This window comes from Hyperolius riggenbachi, chromosome 3 (assembly GCF_040937935.1).
Source record: "Hyperolius riggenbachi isolate aHypRig1 chromosome 3, aHypRig1.pri, whole genome shotgun sequence".
Lineage (NCBI taxonomy): Eukaryota > Metazoa > Chordata > Amphibia > Anura > Hyperoliidae > Hyperolius > Hyperolius riggenbachi.
The window spans coordinates 381,895,600-381,909,401 of NC_090648.1; the positions used below are offsets into that span (position 1 = coordinate 381,895,600).

The window sequence follows — 13,802 nt, forward strand, 5'->3', positions numbered from 1 at the left end:
AAGGGGCAGAGCTTTCAGCTTCAGCTCTGCCCCTCCTGACGTCAATCGCCACCTCTCCCCGCTCCTCTCTGTGAAGGAAGAGTGAGAGGGGCGGGCAGAGGCGGCGATGCGCCGCGATTGTGAAATTCCTTATGCGGCCCAGCCTCATCCTGACTTTGCCTCCTGCGGCCTCCCAGGTAAATGGAGTTTGAGACCCCTGCTTTAAGGGCTCTGCCTCAGACACAGGAGACCCAGGTTCAAATCTCAGCACTTCCTGTTCAGTAAGCCTGCTTCTGTTCAATAAGGAGTCCTCAGGCTAGACTCCCTAACATTACTACTGCCCAATGAGTGCGCCCTAGTTACTGCAGCTCAAGTGCTTTGAGTCCGCAAGGAAAAAGAAAAAAAAAGTGTGATTTGTCTTCTCTTGAATAATACTAGAAACTATATATTTTATATTGTTAACATGACAATGTAAGAAACACCTGATCTGCTGTATGCTTGTTTAGGGTCTATGGGTAAAAGTATTAGAGGCAGAGGAACAGCAGGACTGCCAGGCAATTGGTATTGTTTAAAAGGAAATAAATATGGCAGCCTCCATATCCCTCTCGTTACAGTTGTCCATAAAGGATACCTTAGTCCTACATATAAAATCAGTCTTTCTGATCATCCGTAAACTGACCCGTTGTACACCAGGCCACCGGAGGTGCGTTAAGTACACGCACGTACACGCACGTACACGCACACACGCACACACGCACACGCGCACACGCACACACACACACACACACACACACACACACACACACACACACACACACACACACACACACACTTCCAATTACAATTTAGGACTAAGGTATCCTCTAATATTTATTTACCTCTTAGATATCCCTTAAAGGGAACCTAAACTGAGAAGGCTATGTATTTTTTTTTTCTTTTAAAATAATACCAGTTGCCCGACTCTCCTGCTGATCCAGTGTCTCTAATACTTTTAGACCCAGCCCCTCAAGAAGCATGCAGATCAGGTGCTCTGACTGACTGAAGTCAGACTGGATTAGCTGCATGCTTGTTTCAGGTGTGTGATTCAGCCACTACTGCAGCCAAAGAGATGAGCAGGACTGACAAGCAACTGGTATTGTTTAAAAGGAAACATGCATATCCCTCTCAGTTAAGGTTCCCTTTAACAAACTCTGTATAGAACTGTAACTATGCCGCCATCTAGTGACAAAAAAAAAAAGGTTGCATCGTCTAATACATAGGTTCTCAAAGTGGGTGCCGTGGCGCCCTAGTGCGCCGCGGGCAGTTTGCAGGGGTGCCGCGGCTGGGTGTCCTTGCGTGCTGGAATCACAGCTACGCCTGTGTCCCTTTGTGGAGCTGATTGTTTTTTTATGAATGGCCAGCGTAGCCACGTGTGTGAGAGTCTTGTGTGTGTGAGCTGTGCCGCCCCTCGCTCTCAGAGATCTCTGATTGGACGGCACGTCATCAGTGGGGGATGCTCCGGAGATCAGAGCCGTGCTGATCAAAGCAGAGACTCTTCACTCCCGGACTTCTGGCTATCGTCTGTCCCCAGCAAAGAGCGGCGCGCAGAGAACAGAAAAGTAAGGTTTCCTACTGCTTCCTGGTTGGGGAAGAGGGTCGGGGGGTTGAGTGTGCTGGGCTAGCATGTCTAAGATGCCCAAATATTTGTCTGATATTGCCTGGTTGGTGAAGGAGGTTTTGGTGATGCATGTTTACCTGGGGAGTGGGTTGGGGGAGGCCACGTGGGGGGGGGGGGGGGTAGAGTGGTATGCTGCCAGCCAGGTTGCATTTTGTGGGGGTTATGTGCTGCCAGCCAGATTACATTTTGTGGGGGTATCTGCCGCCAGCCAGATTGCATTTTGTGGGGGTTATGTGCCGCCAGCCAGATTGCATTTTGTGGGGGTTATGTGCCGCCAGCCAGATTGCATTTTGTGGGGGTTATGTGCCGCCAGCCAGATTGCATTTTGTGGGGGTTATGTGCTGCCAGCCAGATTGCATTTTGTGGGGGTATCTGCCGCCATTTAACTACTTGATGAATTATCATGAGGCATGTAACTACTTGATTATTTTATTCTAAATGTATCTGGTCAGACCTAATCTCTGTGAATAACACCGCTACTTATTTTGTGTTTTTTTTTTTTTTTTTTTAAAGTCTGCCCATTATTATTATTATTTAGTATTTATACAGCGCCGACATATTACGCAGTGCTGTACAGTGTATATATGTATATATATATATATATATATATATATATTTTGTCTTGTCACTAACTGTCCCTCAAAGGAGCTCACAATCTAATCCCTACCATTGGCATGACCACGCCGATGTTCCAGTGCGTGGTGACACCCATTTATTTTTGCTGCGGCGCGCTGAACCTTCCTTGGTGGGCCCTTAGTGTCCCAATCCGACCCTGCCAGCATGTGATGATATCGGGGGGGGGGGGGGGGGGGTAGGGAGTTGCTTGATGTTTGGCTCCATACATGGTGTTTACTTGGGGGGGGGGAGCATTTGGGGTTGAGTCTGCTTGCTCTTTGGCCACACAAATTGGGCTTGATTCATCAAGCGGCGTCATATAGCATTACACGCGGTGCTTAAAGGGAAGATCCGCGCTGCCCAAAAAAACCAAACTGCACTTACCTGGGGCTTCTTCCAGCTCCTGGCAGTCGATCGGTGCCCTCGCCGCAGCTCCTCTCACTCCCGGTGTCCAGCGGTGAAGAAGCTGACCTCGCCAGGTCGGCTTCCGGGTCGGCTTCCTGTGCGCTCCAGGGCGCGGGTCACGTGGGGTACGTGATGTCATCGGGTCTCTACTGCGCAGGTGTTCTGCGCCTGCGCAGTAGAGACCTGATGACGTCATGTACCCCACGTGACCCGCGCCCTGGAGCGCACAGGAAGCCGACCCGGAAGCCGAGGGCACCGATCGACTGCCAGGAGCTGGAAGAAGCCCCAGGTAAGTGCAGTTTTTTTTTTTTGGGCAGCGCGGATCTTCCCTTTAAACTTGCACACACTGTGTTACCTGTGTGTTATCTGTAGGGCTGCTCTCACACGCAGGCTCAGACAAGCCCGGCGGGAGCTCGGGTTTTTGCCTGGTAGGCCTCTTGCCCCTGGGGGCCCCAGTGCTGAAAAGGAGGGGGCACAGCGCAGGAAGGGGGGAAGTGGACACAGAGTGGCGGGGAGGGGGGGAAGCCTCCCCCCTCTTCCTCACCTAGGGCCCGCTCCTTCCACGCTCTCCCCACCAGAATTGCAGCTAGCCAGCGGCAGCAGCGGGGAACAGCTTACCGAGAGATCGATAGCTCTGCGTGCCGCTGCTGGTCTGGTCTTCTGCACTGACACAATCCAATCACACTCTCACTGTACTTCCTGTGAGAGAGTGATTGGACAGTGCAGTGCAGAAGACCAGACCAGCAGCGGCACGCGAGATGGTATGATTCTCAGTAAGTGATTCCCGCTCGCTGCCGCTGCTTAGTGCAATTATAGAGGGGGGAGCGCGGAAGGGAGGGCCCTAGGTGAGGGGGTGGGGCTTCCCACCGCTCTGTGCCCACTGCCCCCCTTCCAGGCTGGGGGCACTTATAGACCTGCCTACCTAACTGGGGACGACACTTGTAGACCTGCCTACCTAAACTGGGGACATCTATAGACCTGCCTACCTAAACTGGGGACACGTATAGACCTGCCTACCTAAACTGGGAACACGTATAGACCTGCCTACCTAAACTGGGGACACCTATAGACCTGGCTACCTAAACTGGGAACACGTATAGACCTGCCTACCTAAACTGGGGACACCTATAGACCTGGCTACCTAAACTGGGGACATCTATCGACCTGCCCGTCAGGCCCTCTCTTTTTTGGGAAATCTGCTGACTATCTGAATGCATTTTGTGGGGAAATATGCTGACAATCACTACACATGACCTCACTCCAGCGCTGTCACCAGCCATCCGGCCTGCACCTGCCAGAGAGCCTCCATCCGGCCTGCACCTGCCAGAGAGCCTCCATCCGGCCTGCACCTGCCAGAGGGCCTCCATCAGGCCTGCACAAGCCAGAGGGCCTCCATCAGGCCTGCACAAGCCAGAGGGCCTCCATCAGGCCTGCACAAGCCAGAGGGCCTCCATCAGGCCTGCACAAGCCAGAGGGCCTCCATCAGGCCTGCACAAGCCAGAGGGCCTCCATCAGGCCTGCACAAGCCAGAGGGCCTCCATCAGGCCTGCACCAGCCAGAGGGCCTCCATCAGGCCTGCACCAGCCAGTGAGTCTCCATCCGGCCTGCACAAGCCAGAGAGCCTCCATCCGGCCTGCACCTGCCAGAGAGCCTCCATCCGGCCTGCACCTGCCAGAGAGCCTCCATCAGGCCTGCACAAGCCAGAGGGCCTCCATCAGTCCTGCACAAGCCAGAGGGCCTCCATCAGTCCTGCACAAGCCAGAGGGCCTCCATCAGGCCTGCACAAGCCAGAGGGCCTCTATCTGGCCTGCAAAAACCAGAGAGCCTCCATCAGGCCTGCACCAGCCAGTGAGTCTCCATCCGGCATGCACAAGCCAGAGGGCCTCCATCTGGCTTGCACAAGGTGGTCATGGGCTACTTGGAGAGGGAGTGTTTCCTCATTAAAGGAGGTAATTTCCTCAACATATTATTGATGCTACATGTGGCTTATAATATGTCTTCAAGTTCAATGTATACAATTTGGCAACATTTGATGTGTAATATGGCTACTATTGTTCATACCCAGACCCACAAGAATATTTTTGCTTATCCTTTTGCAGATTTCTCACGCATTGCAACGTCAAGACAAGAAACACAATTATACAAAATCAAAAACTGTGCTTAAAAATGGAAAGGTTTTTAAACTTCAATAGGAAACACGGGAATGGAGACAAAGATTGTGAACCACAGACTAGTGGTGGCAAAGGTGTGAAGAGACGTAAATGTCGGAAATATGACGACTCCTATCTAAACTTTGGTTTTACTTCAGTGGAGATCCATCAAGAAGAGTGTCCGCAGTGTGTAATATGTCTCAAAGTTTTGGCTCCAGAGTGCATGATTCCTAGTAAACTAAAACGTCACTTGGAAACAAATCATCCTAATGTGGCTAATAAATATCCTGATTTTTTTGCAAGAAGATTAAGTGACATACAAGAACAAAAGAAAACATTTTTGAAACAAGCCTCAATACCAAAAAATGCCTTGCTAGCCTCATACAAGGTAGCATATTTAGTGGCAAAGTGTAAAAAGCCCCACACCATTGCAGAGGATCTGATTTTACCAGCTGCTATGGAGATGGTCACACTTATGGCTGGAGAATCTACAGGAAAACTGCTTTCCAAAATACCTTTATCCAACAGTACTGTTAGTCGGAGAATTGAATGCATGGCCGAAGATCTCAATGATCAAATTACTGAAAAAATGAAGGGAAAGGAATTTGGATTACAGCTTGATGAGGCAACTGACAGCCACAAAGATGCTCATTTGATCTGCTATGCAAGATTTATTGATGAAGACAAAATCATGGAAGACCTCCTGTTTTGTAAAAGTATTACGGCAGGTATAAAGGGACAAGACTTGTTCAATATTCTGGACACTTTTATGAGTGACAACAACCTGGACTGGACAAAGTGTGTTGGAGTTTGCACGGATGGAGGTCATGCTATGTCTGGCTGTTATGGAGGCTTACAGGCACTTGTAAGAAATAAAGCTCCTGATGCACTCTGGACCCACTGTGTTATCCACAGAGAAGCACTTGCCTCAAAGCAACTCAGTCCTCCACTTAACCTAGTAATGGAAAATGTCTTAAAAGTTGTAAATTACATTAAAACTCGACCACAGAAAGCACGTTTTTAAAAAAAAAAATGTGTGAGGATATGGGATCTGAGCATACATCCTTATTGTACTACTGTAGCTCACGATGGCTCTCTCGTGGCAATGTACTGTCTCGTGTTTTTGAATTGCGTCAAGAACTCTACTCCTATCTTGAAGAAGAAGATCATGAGTGTGGCAGACACTTGTTAGATACAGGTTTCTTGGCAAAATTAGCATACTTGTGTGATGTCTTCCAAAAATTGAATGTTTTAAATCTCTCCCTACAGGGAAAGAACACACACATTCTGAAACTTTCTGAGAAGATATCAGCATTTAAAAAAAAATAATACTTTGGAGGAGGAAATTAGAAGAAAATGATTGGAAGGACTGTTTCCCATTGATGCATGATTTCATTACATCCAATGACCTATCCTTGGACCATGAACTGAAATGTGTTTTTGAATACCACCTCACACAGCTCAGTTACTGGTTTGAAAAATACTTCCCAGAAGATTGTAATAAATATGCATGGGTCCAAGACCCATTTCGGAATGAGATTCCATCAGATTTTACTTCTGCCGAACAAGAAAGTTTCATTGAATTGTCCTGTGACATAAATTTAAAAGCCAAATTTTCTCACATGGACCTAACTGATTTTTGGATAACAATTGCTAATGAATATCCCCTACTGAGTGCGAAAGCCAAGCGCATTTTAATTCCATTTGCAACCTCATATCTATGCGAGGCTGGTTTTTCAGCAGTTGCTGTGATTAAGAGCAAGTATCGTTCAAAACTTGAAGTGGAAAAGGAAATGAGGCTGGCTGTATCAAATCTGATTCCAAGGTTTGAAAAGTTGTGCAGTGCCCAACAGGCTCATACTTCTCATTAGGTAAACCAGGGCAGTTTCTAGGCTAAATTTCACCCAGTTCGAGAGTCAAAAAAAACGCCCCCCCCCCCTTCCCCAAAATCAAAGCTGCTAAGTGAAATCATGTCAAAAGGCTTCTTGAAACCAACTCACCATTTTTATTTATTTTTTTATTTTTTTTCACTACCCCTCTTCCATGGGCTTGCTCCTGGCTGGCTTTGGCTGCCTGCGAGTCTGCTAGTCTCTGGACTGACTCAGGCTGAGAGGCTCTGCGAGTGCGACGCAGTCACACACTGCGTATTTATGGCTGCATGCGGCCACCCTACTCTTGCTCGCTGTCGTCGGCTCCTCCCCCAGCCCAGCCCAAGCGTGAGGTGGGCTGCCTGTATCTTTCCCGTTGCGCCGCGCAGCCTGCCAGTGTTGCCAACCTTTCACGTTATTTTTTACTGACAAATACCTAAAAAATTACTGACAAAAGATTTTTACTGACAAAATGTCTCCACTAAATGCACATAAGAGACAGCGTTTCACCAGTAAATACACATAAGAAACAGTTTTTTTCACCAGTAAATGCACATAAGAGACCGCTTTTCACCAGTAAATGCACATAAGAGACAGCTTTTCACCAGTAAATGCACATAACAAGAGACCGCTTTTCACCAGTAAATGCACATAACAAGAGACCGCTTTTCACCAGTAAATGCACATAACAAGAGACCGCTTTTCCCCAGTAAATGCACATAACAAGAGACCGCTTTTCCCCAGTAAATGCACTTAACAAGAGACCGCTTTTCCCCAGTAAATGCACTTAACAAGAGACCGCTTTTCCCCAGTAAATGCACTTAACAAGAGACCGCTTTTCCCCAGTAAATGCACTTAACAAGAGACCGCTTTTCACCAGTAAATGCACTTAACAAGAGACCGCTTTTCACCAGTAAATGCACATAATGACAAACAGCCAGTGTCCCCAGTATATGTAGCCAGGGATATATGTGCCCAGTATATGTAGCCAGAGGTATATGTGCCCAGTATATGGAGCCAGGGGGTATATGTGCCCAGTATATGGAGCCAGGGGGTATATGTGCCCAGTATATGGAGCCAGAGGGTATATGTGCCCAGTATATGGAGCCAGAGGGTATATGTGCCCAGTATATGGAGCCAGGGGGTATATATGCCCAGTATATGGAGCCAGGGGGTATATGTGCCCAGTATATGGAGCCAGGGGGTATATGTGCCCAGTATATGGAGCCAGGGGGTATATATGCCCAGTATATGGAGCCAGGGGGTATATGTGCCCAGTATATGGAGCCAGGGGGTATATGTGCCAGTATATGTAGCCAGGGGTATATGTGCCAGTATATGTAGCCAGGGTTATATGTGCCCAGTATATTGTAGCCAGGTGTATATGTGCCAAGTATATGTAGCCAGGTGTATATGTGCCAAGTATATGTAGCCAGGTGTATATGTGCCAAGTATATGTAGCCAGGTGTATATGTGCCAAGTATATGTAGCGAGGTGTATATGTGCCAAGTATATGTAGCCAGGGTGTATATGTGCCAAGTATATGTAGCCAGGGGTATATGTGCCAAGTATATGTAGCCAGGTGTATATGTGCCCAGACTTATGTAGCCAGGTGTATATGTGCCCATATTGTGTAGCCAGCAGTCTGTCAGAGTCGACCATCTGACTTTTTAGCCCAGGGCAAAAAGAGCGCCCCCCTCCCTTCCCCCCCCCCCTCGTCAGAAAGAGAGAGCCTGGCAGTGCAGTACATAGACTGCCTGCCTACTTACCATGTTGTCCATCTCTGGAGTCTGACTGGATGATCGGTGGGGGTCTGGAGGTGCTAGCGGGCAGCGTCGGAACACCGGCAGCAAGGGCAAGGCTGGCTGGCTGGGCTGGGCACACACACTACTAGCAGGCGCAGCAGTGGCAGCGAGGAGCCCGAGTGGCCAAAAAGACTCCACTTCCGCCACACAGGAAACGTCCGTGACAGGAATAGCGCGGCCGCTCCTGTCACGTGACGTCAGAACGCAGGAGCGCTGGCCGCCCAGAAGGATCTAGCTAGTAAGCTAGCTAGGAAGCCGGTGATCGATTCGCGCTGGTGCGCACAGCGGCACAGCTCCTCCTGCCTCTCGCTGCACCGGCTCCTAGGAGCAGCCAGGAGCCAGCAGTGACGTCACATGATCACATCCTTCTGCCTGGCGCCCCCCCAATTTGTCTTTTAGCTGCGCCCCGTTCAGCAGAACCGGCTGAACGGGGCTAGAAACGGCCCTGAGGTAAACTAAAGTGGTTTGTTAACATGTCTACCTCTCTGTCCGACACCCCTTGTTAACATTGTATGTTTTCTATTTATTGTCCAGTGCTGTGTAATAGTAATATGTCCGCACCTATAAATACAATAATTTTACCAAATCGAATTATGTGCAATTTTTATATGTATACTTTTCAAGCCACTGTAACTTATACTAGAACAAATACTAACTGGTGTTGTGTCATAACAGCATTTCGGTATTTGGTTTTGTCAAGGGGTGCCTTGAAAAAATTTCAAAGTCACCAAGGGTGCCCTCACCTGGAAAAGTTTGAGAACCACTGGTCTAATACATAAGCTTGGATACATACCGTGTTTCATGTTTCCCCTAAAATAAGACCTCCTTCGAAAATAAGCCCAAGCTTATATTTCAAGCATGCTTGAAATATAAGCCCCAGGCGCTCAAATTAAGTCTGCCATATGACAGTACATATACTGTCCACAGGCGCACAAGTGGTTAAGGAAAATTAGGAAGTTCTTTTTATATGGTATAGAACAGAGGTTGCTGTTGGCGACACCAGAATTCTTGAAGTACAGCGCTTCACATTTGGAGCTACCTGTGAATAAACTGGAGTCAGCTTGTGGTAAATTCAGTTGATTGTACATAATTTGGAAAGGCATACACCTGTCTATAGCAGGTCTCACAGTTAAAGAGGAACTCCAGTGAAAATAATGTAATAAAAAAAAGTGCTTCATTTTAACAATAATTATGTATATATGATTTAGTCAGTGTTTGCCCATTGTAAAATATTTTAAATCCCTGATTTACATTCTGACATTACATGGTGACATTTTTACTGTTGGCAGGTGATGCAGCTGCTGCATGCTTTTTTGGCAGTTGGAAACAGCTGTAAACAGCTATTTCCCACAGTGCAACAAGGTTCACAGACAGGAAACTGCCAGGAGTACCACGGTCCTCAGAGTTTCTTGTGGGAGGGGTTTCACCACAATCAGTACATACAGCGCCCCCTGGTCTGTTTGTGAAAAGGAATAGATTTCTCGTGTAAAAGGGGGTATCAGCTACTGATTGGGATAAAGTTCAATTCTTGGTCGGAGTTTCTCTTTAACAGTTCATGTCAGAGCACAAACCAAGCATGAAGTCAAAGGAATTGTCAGTAGACCTCAGATATGGGGAAGGTTACAGAAAAATGTCTGCTGCTTTGAAGGTCCCAATCAGCACAGTGGCCTCCATCATTCATACGTGGAAGATGTTTACAAACACCAGGACTCTTCCTAGAGCTGGCCGGCCATCTAAACTGAGCGATCATAGGAGAAGAGCCATAGCCAGGGATGTAACTAAGAACTTGATGGAGACTCTGTAAGAGGTCCTCTGGGGAGAGAAGAGAACCTCCCAGGACAAACATATTTGCAGCAACCCACTCTATATGGTAGAGTGGCCAGACGGAAGCCATTCCTTGGTAAAAGGCACATGGCTGCCCACCAAACTTTACCAAAAGGCAACTGAAAGACTCAAACCACGACAAACATCCTCTGGTCTAATTAGAAAAAGATTGAACTCTTTGGTGTCAATGCCAATCGTTCCGTTTTGAGGAAACTAGGCACCGCTCATCACCAGGCCAATACCAACCATACCGTGAAGCATGGTGATAGCAGCATCATGCTATGAGAATGTTTTTCAGGAGCAGAGACTGGGAGACTAGCCAGGATAAACAGAAAGATGACTGCAGCAATGTACAAAGACATTGTGGATGAAAACCTGATCCAGAGCACTCTGCCAAAAGGTGCATCAACAAAGTATTGAGAAAAGGCTGTGAATACTTATTTATGTACATGTGATTTCTCAGGTTTTATTTATAAATACATTTGCCAAAATATCAAGTAACATTTTTCATTATGGGGTGTTGTGTGTAGAATTCTGAGGGGGAAAAAAATGAATTTAACCACTTCCCGACCGCCGTATTGACAAATGGCGACCCCGCAAGGACCGCCGTACAGACAAATGGCGGCGGTCCTTGTAGGGGAATGGGCGGAGCGATCGCGTCATCCGTGACGCGATCCTCCGTCGGCGCCTGCCGCCGCTCACCCGCCGCAACATCCCGCCGGCCATACGGAAGCGCCGGCGGGATGTTAACCCGACGATCGCCGCATACAAAGTGTATAATACAGGCTGCCTCCTGCCCTGGTGGTCCCAGTGTCCGAGGGACCACCAGGGCAGGCTGCAGCCACCCCAGTCTGCACCAAGCACACTAATTTCCCTCCCCCCCTGCCCCAGATCGCCCACAGCACCCATCAGACCCCCCCTGCCGACCCCCCAGACCTCTGTCTGCACCCAATCACCCCCCTAATCACCCATCAATCACTCCCTGTCACTATCTGTAAACGCTATTTTTTTTAATCCCCCCCCCCCTGATCACCCCCCCACCCCTCAGATTCTCCCCAGACCCCCCCCCCCCCCCAATATACTGTATGCATCTATCCCCCCTGATCACCTGTCAATCACCCATCAATCACCCCCTGTCACTGCCACCCATTAATCACCCCCTGTCACTGCCACCCAATCAGTCCCTAACCTGCCCCTTGCGGGCAATCTTATCACCCACCCACACCAATAGATCGCCCGCAGATCCGACATCAGATCACCACCCAAGCGCAGTGTTTACATCTATTCTCTCCTCTAAACACCCACTAATTACCCATCAATCACCCCGTCACTGCTACCTATCAGATTAGACCCCTATCTGCCCCTAGGGCACTCAATCACCCGCCCACACCCTCAGAATACCCTCAGACCCCAGCCCTGATCACCTCGCCAGTGCATTGCTTGCATCTATTCCCCCCTCTAATCACACCTTGAGACACCTATCAATCACCTCCTGTCACCCCCTAGCACACCTACCCATCAGATCAGGCCCTAATTTGCCACGTGTGGGCTCCTGATCGCTCTGCCAAACCCTCAGATCCCCCTCAGACCCCCTTCCGATCACCTCCCCAGTGCATTGATTGCATCTATTTTCCCCTCTAACCACCCCCTGAGACACCCATCAATCACCTCCTGTCACCCCCCCCAGCACTCCTATTCATCAGATCAGGCCCAATACAACCGGTCATCTAAAAAGCCACCCTGCTTATGACCGGTTCCACAAAATTCACCCCCTCATAGACCACCTGTCATCGAAATTTGCAGATGCTTATACCTCTGAACAGTCATTTTGAGACATTTGGTTTCCAGACTACTCACGGTTTTGGGCCCGTAAAATGCCAGGGCGGTATAGGAACCCCACAAGTGACCCCATTTTAGAAAAAGACATCCCAAGGTATTCTGTTAGGTGTATGACGAGTTCATAGAAGATTTTATTTTTTGTCAAAAGTTAGCGGAAATTGATTTTTGTTTTTTTTTCACAAAGTGTCATTTTTCACTAACTTGTGACAAAAAATAAAATCTTCTATGAACTTGCCATACACCTAACGGAATACCTTGGGATGTCTTTCTAAAATGGGGTCACTTGTGGGGTTCCTATACTGCCCTGGCATTTTAGGGGCCCTAAACCGCGAGGAGTAGTCTAGAAAACAAATGCCTCAAAATGACCTGTGAATAGGACGTTGGGCCCCTTAGCGCACCTAGGCTGCAAAAAAGTGTCACACATGTGGTACCGCCGTACTCAGGAAAAGTAGTATAATGTGTTTTGGGGTGTATTTTTACACATACCCATGCTGGGTGGGAGAAATTTCTATGTAAATGGACAATTGTGTGTAAACAAAAAATCAAACAATTGTCATTTACAGAGATATTTCTCCCACTTAGCATGGGTATGTGTAAAAATACACCCCAAAACACATTACCGTATATACTCGGCTATAAGTCGAGAAATTTTGGACTGACTCAAAGTATAAAAGTGGGGGGGTCGCCTTATACTCGAGATAGTCCAAAATTTCCCCACTTATAGCCAGGAATGGGGAGGCACCTCTTTCTCTCCCCCTTCCTGTAATGTTAAGCAGACAGTTTATTGAAAATCCCCCTCCCTCCCACCACCATGCAAAGGAGCCTCTTGTCACTATTTCTCCCCCCTGTGTAATCGCTAAAGTGGAAGCTTCTCACTCACTAATCCATCGGAGCACAGCGCTCTTCTCCCTGTAGTCACGCTGGCTGGGCTGTGTGTGCATCAGCTCACAGCTACGAGCCCCGATGTCATGTGACTTCATGTATCACATTACATCGGGAGCTGTAGCTTATGCATACAGCCCAGTCAGCGTGACTACAGGCAGAAGAGAGCTGTGCTCGGATGAATTAGTGTGAGTTTGAAGCTTCCACTTTAGCAATTACACGGGGGAGAGATAGAGATAAGAGGCTCCTTTGCGTGGTTGTGGCTGGTGGGAGGGAGAGGGATTTTCAGTAAACTGTCTGCTTTGCAGCGCGGGATAGCTCAGTGAGTGATTGCTGGCTTCAGTGATCACACAGAGGGGGGAGAGGTAGAGAGAAGAGGCCTCTTTGCATGGTGGTGGGAGGGAGGGGGGCTTTTTAGCAAGCTGTCTGCTAACACTGCTGGGAAGGGGACACAGGGGAATAGCTATTGCCCACCAGTGACTGCACAGGCAGGGGGACACAGGGGCCTCACAGCAGGAGCCACACAGCCAGGCGGACACAGAGGCCACACAGCCTGGGGGACACAGAAGCCACACAGCCAGGGGAAACAGGGGCCACACAGCCAGGGGAAACAGGGGCCACACAGCAGAAGCCACACAGCCAGGGGAAACAGGGGCCACACAGCAGAAGCCACACAGCCAGGGGAAACAGGGGCCACACAGCCAGGGGAAACGGGCCACACAGCCAGTGGGACACAGATGACACACAACTAGAGGGGCCACACAGCCAGGGGGACAAA

At 48.6% G+C, this 13,802-nt stretch overlaps 1 protein-coding gene across 2 annotated transcripts in view; it reads right to left on the bottom strand.

Moving 5' to 3' along the window:
• TEX52 (testis expressed 52) overlaps positions 1-13,219 on the bottom strand; it is a 79,604-nt gene extending 66,385 nt beyond the window's left edge. For both annotated transcript variants that reach the window (XM_068272907.1, XM_068272908.1), the window contains exon 1: positions 13,023-13,219. The gene's annotated coding sequence lies outside the window, so the exon portion shown is untranslated. The remainder of the gene's footprint in view (positions 1-13,022) is intronic.
• Positions 13,220-13,802: the final 583 nt, after the last annotated feature.